We start from the raw sequence: 8,681 nt of genomic DNA, 5'->3' as shown, positions 1-8,681 counted from the left end.
CCGTGATTTTACCAGTCCGGCCCACTTGGGAGTAGATGTGCATGAGTCCATGCATTGGGAATTATTGGTTCATAACCCTTGAAATATGCAAAGACAAACTAATAAATGCAAGCCAGCCATCCCATGGTTGTGTTCAGAAAGTATAAATAACGACAAATAAAGATATAATACTATTAACCGCAACATGTAAGTATATTAAAAAAAACACATTAGGATTTGTACAATTTCAGAATGTGCTAGTTCTATTTTTAAACAAACAATCTAAAGTTGTCTTTATTTTTAAGTTATCGTGCCGTGATTTTACCAGTCCGGCCCACTTGGGAGTAGATTTGCATGTAGATGCATTGGGAATTATTGGTTCATAATACATGAAATATGCAAAGACAAACCAATAAATGCAAGCCAGGCATCTCATGATTGTGTTCAGAAAGTATAAATAACGACAAATAAAGATAGAATACTTTTAACTGCAATATGTAAGTGTAAAAAACAACAACATTATAATCTGTACAATTTCAGAATGTGCTAGTTCTATATTTTTTAAAAGAAAACAAAGTTGTCTTCAGTTTTAAGTTATCGTGCCGTGATTTTACCAGTCCGGCCCACTTGGGAGTAGATTTGCATGTAGATGCATTGGGAATTATTGGTTCATAACCCTTGAAATATGCAAAGACAAACTAATAAATGCAAGCCAGCCATCCCATGATTGTGTTCAGAAAGTATAAATAACGACAAATAAAGATAGAATACTATTAACCGCACCATGTAAGTGTAAAAAACAACAACATTATGATCTGTACAATTTCAGAATGTGCTTGTTCTTTTTTTAAACAAAGAAAACAATCTAAAGTTGTCTTTATTTTTAAATTATCATGCCGTGATTTTACCAGTCCGGCCCACTTGGGAGTAGATTTGCATGTAGATGCATTGGGAATTATTGGTTCATAACCCTTGAAATATGCAAAGACAAACTAATAAATGCAAGCCAGCCATCCCATGATTGTATTCAGAAAGTAAAAATAACAAATAAAGATAGAATACTATTAACGGCAACATGTAAGTGTAAAAAAAAAAAAAAAAAACATTATGATTTGTACAATTTCAGAATGTGCTAGTTCTATTTCTAAACAAACAAACAATCTCAAATTGTCTTTATTTTTAAGTTATCGTGCAGGGATTTTACCAGTCCGGCCCACTTGGGAGTAGATTTGCATGTAGATGCATTGGGAATTATTGGTTCATAATCCTTGAAATATGCAAAGACAAACTGATAAATGCAAGCCAGCCATCCCATGATTGTGTTCAGAAAGTATAAATAACGATAAATAAAGATAGAATACTATTAACCGCAACATGCAAGAGTAAAAAAAAAACAACAACAATATAATCTGTACAATTTCAGATAGTGCTAGTTCTATTTTTTTTTTTTTTTTAAAGACAAAGTTGTCTTTATTTTTAAGTTATCGTGCCGTGATTTTACCAGTCCGGCCCACTTGGGAGTAGATTTGCATGTAGATGCATTGGGAATTATTGGTTCATAACCCTTGAAATATGCAAAGACAAACTAATAAATGCAAGCCAGCCATCCCATGATTGTATTCAGAAAGTATAAATAACGACAAATAAAGATAGAATACTATTAACGGCAACATGTAAGTGTAAAAAAACAACAACAACATTATAATATGTACAATTTCAGAATGTGCTAGTTTTATTTTTAAACAAAGAAAACAATCTAAAGTTGTCTTTATTTTTAAGTTATCGTGCCGTGATTTTACCAGTCCGGCCCACTTGGGAGTAGATTTGCATGTAGATGCATTGGGAATTATTGGTTCATAACCCTTGAAATATGCAAAGACAAACTAATAAACGCAAGCCAGTCATCCCATGATTGTATTCAGAAAGTATAAATAACAACAAATAAAGATAGAATACTATTAACCGCAACATGTAAGTGTAAAAAAACAACATTATGATCTGTACAATTTCAGAATGTGCTAGTTCCATTTTTAAACAAAGAAAACAATCTGAAGTTGTCTTCATTTTTAAGTTATCGTGCCGTGATTTTACCAGTCCGGCCCACTTGGGAGTAGATTTGCATGTAGATGCATTGGGAATTATTGGTTCATAACCCTTGAAATATGCAAAGACAAACTAATAAATGCAAGCCAGCCATCCCATGATTGTGTTCAGAAAGTATAAATAACGACAAATAAAGATAGAATACTTTTAACCGCAATATGTAAGTGTAAAAAACAACAACATTATAATCTGTACAATTTCAGAATGTGCTAGTTCTATATTTTTTTAAAGAAAACAAAGTTGTCTTCATTTTTAAGTTATCGTGCAGGGATTTTACCAGTTCGGCCCACTTAGGAGTAGATTTGCATGTAGATGCATTGGGAATTATTGGTTTATAACTCTTAAAATATGCAAAAACAAACTAATAAATGCAAGCCAGCCATCCCATGGTTGTGTTCAGAAAGTATAAATAACGACAAATAAAGATAGAATACTATTAACCGCACCATGTAAGTGTAAAAAACAACAACAACAACAACATTATAATCTGTAAAATTTCAGAATGTGCTCATTCAATTTTTAAACAAATAAAACAATCTAAAGTTGACTTTAGTTTTAAGTTATTTGCAGTAGATTTGCATGTAGATGCATGAGTCCTGCATTAGGAATTATTGGTTCATAACCTCTGAAATATGCACAGACAAACTAATAAATGCAAGCCAGCCATCCCACGATTGTGTTCATTATGCTGACACACTGTGGAGTCTAACCACGAGTGAACATCCATTCGGGCCACATTAAACTGTACAATGACGAATTAGGGATGCTAATGCGTGCAAACGCATGCAGTGTGCAGCCAGACGAACATGACAGCAGTTCACTTTTCATTTTTTTCTGCATTTCCCAGTCACACGGGTCACTTTCAGAACAAGTCTTTTAACGGTGGCACAAGTCCAAGTTGCCCCGACCGAACGCATCCTGACGGCGCATCAAGTGGCTGCAGCGCCGCTTTCTTGCGCATCGTTCCACGCCGCGTTCTTTTGCACCAATACGCAAAAATGAAGTGCGTGCAAGTGGCAACAAGTTGCACCGAATTGCCACGAAAAGCTGCACAAAAAAATTAAAAAAAAAAAAGTGCTTCCTTACCTTTTGCTGTCCACGTCCACGGCGGCAGGACTCAACAGGAGCGCGTCTCTGCAAGGCTGCGACGTGTGTATGAAATCCCGTGGTGGTGGAAATGGAGCTTCGCCGGTGTGTGCAAGCCAACCTGCCCACCCACACCACCCCCCTCGCTTGTATTGCGTCCACGCCACGCGTCTGGCGCAGGACGAGGCGAGCCGCTCTTTGGCACCGCGCGATATACGCAGCCCCTGGTGGTGATGGGAGGGATCTACACGCAGAGGGGGGAGGGAGAGAGAGAGAGAGAGGTTTCACACAGCAGCTTTATTTCCATAAAAGTAGAATTATTTCTGCACAATTACTTTATTTACTCAACTGCAGAGAGCACCGTGGGTGCAGTAAAAGTCAAGAAAAAAAACCCTTCTTAAAATGTGTTATTACTGTAAACTTTTTTTTTTTTTTTAACAAGGATAAATAATGTATAGTTTGTATTTTGGTACCGGTACTAAAATAATTTCGGTACTTTTCTAAATAAAGGGGACCACCAAAAAAAAAATTTGAATTTATTTTAACAAAAAAAAAAATCTTAGAGTATATTAAACATATGTTTCTTATTGCAGTTAAGTCCTTAAATAAAATAGTGAACATACAAGACAACTTGTCTTTTATTAGTAAGGAAGCAAACAAAGACTCCTAATTTAGTCTGCTGACATATGCAGTAACATATTGTGTCATTTTCCATTCTATTATTTTGTCAACATTATTAAGGACAAGTGGTAGAAAAATGAATTATTAATCTACTTGTTCATTTATTGTTAATATCTGCTTACTTTCTCTTTAACATGTTCTATCTACACTTCTGTTAGAATGTAATAATCACTTATTCTTCTGTTGTTTGGATGCTGTACATTAATTTTGGATGATACCACGAATTTGGGTATCAATCCGATACAGGATCATATTGGTCATATTCAAAGTCCTCATATTTCCTGACTTTATAAACATAATAAACATTTTAAGAAAACAAAAGAAGATGTTGTGATGCCAAAAAATATTGATGTAATCATATTAGTATCGACTAGATACTCTACTGTACTTGGTATCATTACAGGTGTAGATCCACCAATGGCATTTGTTTACATTTTGACGCCGGTGAGCTACGGTGTGTAGTGAAGCATGTTTAGCTGTTCCTCGTCCTGCAGGGATGATACTTGTAAGAAACTTACTTTGTCGCCATGGAGGTGAGGATTAGTGATTTAGAAGTAGCTAAAAGACTGCCGCTACGTTTCAGAGACGGTATAGTATCGCTGTACTATACTAATATCAATATACCGTACAACCCTAGTATGTATATGATGTCTGTTTTAGTAGATTAATGGAGGTTAATTGAGGAAACTGATTTATGCATTGTTACAGTAGTTTATTTAGTATTTTCATATTCTATAAAGTTTATAATATATTTCATGCATGTATTTATTTGACAGGGATAGGCTCCAGCACCCTCCGCGACCCCGAAAGGGACAAGCGGTAGAAAATGGATGGGATGGATGCATGGGGTACGATTAAACATTGCTACGGTTGTGTCTGACCAGTCTTCCTCAGGGAATAGAAGTCAGTGGTCAATACCAAGATCTTTTGGATGACAAATACAGGTAAAAGCCAGTAAATTAGAATATTTTGAAAAACTTGATTTATTTCAGTAATTGCATTCAAAAGGTGTAACTTGTACATTATATTTATTCATTGCACACAGACTGATGCATTCAAATGTTTATTTCATTTAATTTTGATGATTTGAAGTGGCAACAAATGAAAATCCAAAATTCCGTATGTCACAAAATTAGAATATTACTTAAGGCTAATACAAAAAAGGGATTTTTAGAAATGTTGGCCAACTGAAAAGTATGAAAATGAAAAATATGAGCATGTACAATACTCAATACTTGGTTGGAGCTCCTTTTGCCTCAATTACTGCGTTAATGCGGCGTGGCATGGAGTCGATGAGTTTCTGGCACTGCTCAGGTGTTATGAGAGCCCAGGTTGCTCTGATAGTGGCCTTCAACTCTTCTGCGTTTTTGGGTCTGGCATTCTGCATCTTCCTTTTCACAATACCCCACAGATTTTCTATGGGGCTAAGGTCAGGGGAGTTGGCGGGCCAATTTAGAACAGAAATACCATGGTCCGTAAACCAGGCACGGGTAGATTTTGCGCTGTGTGCAGGCGCCAAGTCCTGTTGGAACTTGAAATCTCCATCTCCATAGAGCAGGTCAGCAGCAGGAAGCATGAAGTGCTCTAAAACTTGCTGGTAGACGGCTGCGTTGACCCTGGATCTCAGGAAACAGAGTGGACCGACACCAGCAGATGACATGGCACCCCAAACCATCACTGATGGTGGAAACTTTACACTAGACTTCAGGCAACGTGGATCCTGTGCCTCTCCTGTCTTCCTCCAGACTCTGGGACCTCGATTTCCAAAGGAAATGCAAAATTTGCATGGTTGGGTGATGGTTTGGGGTGCCATGTCATCTGCTGGTGTCGGTCCACTCTGTTTCCTGAGATCCAGGGTCAACGCAGCCGTCTACCAGCAAGTTTTAGAGCACTTCATGCTTCCTGCTGCTGACCTGCTCTATGGAGATGGAGATTTCAAGTTCCAACAGGACTTGGCGCCTGCACACAGCGCAAAATCTACCCGTGCCTGGTTTACGGACCATGGCATTTCTGTTCTAAATTGGCCCGCCAACTCCCCTGAACTTAGCCCCATAGAAAATCTGTGGGGTATTGTGAAAAGGAAGATGCAGAATGCCAGACCCAAAAACGCAGAAGAGTTGAAGGCCACTATCAGAGCAACCTGGGCTCTCAAAACACCTGAGCAGTGCCAGAAACTCATCGACTCCATGCCACGCCGCATTAACGCAGTAATTGAGGCAAAAGGAGCTCCAACCAAGTATTGAGTATTGTACATGCTCATATTTTTCATTTTCATACTTTTCAGTTGGCCAACATTTCTAAAAATCCCTTTTTTGTATTAGCCTTAAGTAATATTCTAATTTTGTGACACACGGAATTTTGGATTTTCATTTGTTGCCACTTCAAATCATCAAAATTAAATGAAATAAACATTTGAATGCATCAGTCTGTGTGCAATGAATAAATATAATGTACAAGTTACACCTTTTGAATGCAATTACTGAAATAAATCAAGTTTTTCAAAATATTCTAATTTACTGGCTTTTACCTGTATATTGAGTAAGAAGGACCATCAAGACAGAATAGGAATATTATCAAGTTTTACTAAAGCTTTAGGAGACCTGTCTTACAATGCGTTAATAGCAGCATCAAGAAGCGGTCTAAAAAATCAAACAAGAACGAAAACAGCCCCCCTCCCTCCCAGAAACGAATACAGCCTAAGTGTTCTAATACAGATAAGGTCAAAGGGGAGTACATCATACTCCCAATACACATTTCAATGCCTTCAAGGTAAAGCACAAAATTTTACTAGCGGACATAAGATACAAGCATAAAGTGTACTCATGGGAAAATATTAGCTGCTTTGAAAATGACTATGAATAAAGAAATATCTCTTAAAAATGTATGCATTCTCAACACTACCCATAGGTAACGGATGTCAAAGTACATAAGACTTATTTATAGCAAATAAAAATCCACCGTTTTATAAGCGTAGGAAAAAAGTAGTTGATGGAATTGATGGTATACCTATATATATATATATATATTTTTTTTTTTAAGTACTTTAATTGTTAGTAGTCCATTATGTTGCATTGTACAAAACAATACAGCCTACTGTATTGTACCATTTCCTGTCTAAAAGTTTGTTTTCCTTTTTAAAAGTGTTAAGTGTTAAAACCACTTAAATTCTAATTAACTTCAACGGGTGACATCGGTTTGAGATACCAGCGTTTTGAGTTGAGAACGAATTAACCTTGTAAGTCGAGGTACTACCGAATAATAAAATATGGTTACTACAATGGAAAATAGGTGTATTCGACTGTCTGCCAACTTTGGAAGTGTTGAAAATTCACTATGTAGTAAAATAAAAATGAACAAACACCATTTTTTTTTAAATTTTATTGTTTTTTTTGTCCTGTCCAGCTACTTGGCCAAATCATATAGTTGATGTAGATGCCCATATCAGCTGTACACATTTACTTTACACAAGAGAAGTGTGGGATACTTCTCTTGTTGCCTTATTTGTATTTGACTTGATTAAATGGATTTATATTATAATTTGGTGCAGCCGGGCCGGAGCAGGAGGGGATAGAAAGAGGGAAAAAAGGACGACAGAGGGGGATAAGACAGAGAGACAACAACAACAGCAAACACAACAATAACAACAACAATATAACATTAGCAAATAGGATATGTACAAATATGATGATAAAAGTGATAGCAAAGAAGCAGTTAGTGAAATAACTACAAATGGATCAATACAAATACCAAAATAAATAGCACTATTGATAATGAATAACAACAATAATTACCTCTATTATCAACAATACAATTGTTCAAATGCAACAATACGTCCACTATATTGCCAAAAGTATTTGGCCCCCTGCATTGACTCACATATGAACTTGAAGTGCCATCTCATTCCTAACCCATAGGGTTCAATATGATGTCAGTCCACCTTTTGCAGCTATTACAGCTTCAACTCTTCTGGGAAGGCTGTCCACAAGGTTGCGGAGTGTGCTTGTAGGAATTTTCCACCATTCTTCCAAAAGCGCATTGGTGAGGTCACACGCTGATGTTGGGCGAGAAGGCCTGGCTCTCAGTCTCCATTCTAATTCATCCCAAAGATGTTCTATTGGGTTCAGGTTTTTTTTTGATTGATTGATTGAAACTTTTATTAGTAGATTGCACAGTACAGTACATATTCCGTACAATTGACCACTAAATGGTAACACCCGAATAAGTTTTTCAACTTAATCAAATCATGGTAGAAATATATACTATCAGCATAATACAGTCATCACACAAGTTAATCATCAGAGTATATACATTGAATTATTTACAATCCAGGGGGTGGGATGTGGAGGGGGTTGGGGGGGGTGTTAGGTTGGGTTGCTATCAGCATATTTCAGTCATCAACAATTTTATCATCTGAGAACTGGACATTGTAACAGTGTAAGTCTCACTCTGTGAGGACTCTGTGCAGGCCAGTCAAGTTCATCCACACCAGACTCTGTCATCCATGTCTTTAAGGACCTTGCTTTGTGCACTGGTGCACAGTCATGTTGGAAGTGGAAGGGAAAGGGGCCCGCTCCAAACTGTTCCCACACTGGAACTAAGGGGAAAAACAACCACACATCGTAATTCCTCCACCACCATATTTCACTCTGCAGTCCAAAAATGTACCGTTCTAGCAACCTCTAAACCCAGACTTGTCCATCAGATTGCCAGATGGAAAAGTGTGATTCGTCACTCCAGAGAAGGCGTCTCCACTGCTCTAGAGTCCAGTGGTGACGTGCTTTACACCACTGCATCCCACGCTTTGCATTGGACTTGGTGATGTATGGCTTAGA

At 37.3% G+C, this 8,681-nt stretch overlaps 1 protein-coding gene across 1 annotated transcript in view; it reads right to left on the bottom strand.

Annotated features, from left to right (window-relative positions):
* LOC133587215 (cadherin-22) overlaps positions 1-8,431 on the bottom strand; it is a 615,599-nt gene extending 607,168 nt beyond the window's left edge. Inside the window, exons 1-2 of the mRNA XM_072912852.1 lie at positions 8,295-8,431; positions 3,169-3,412 (exon numbers count right to left, since the gene is read on the bottom strand). The gene's annotated coding sequence lies outside the window, so the exon portion shown is untranslated. The remainder of the gene's footprint in view (positions 1-3,168; positions 3,413-8,294) is intronic.
* Positions 8,432-8,681: the final 250 nt, after the last annotated feature.

Source organism: Nerophis lumbriciformis, linkage group LG03, assembly GCF_033978685.3.
Source record: "Nerophis lumbriciformis linkage group LG03, RoL_Nlum_v2.1, whole genome shotgun sequence".
Taxonomy (NCBI): domain Eukaryota; kingdom Metazoa; phylum Chordata; class Actinopteri; order Syngnathiformes; family Syngnathidae; genus Nerophis; species Nerophis lumbriciformis.
Note: the sequence above shows the minus strand (reverse complement) of the source record. Positions and strands in the feature narration are given on the sequence as shown.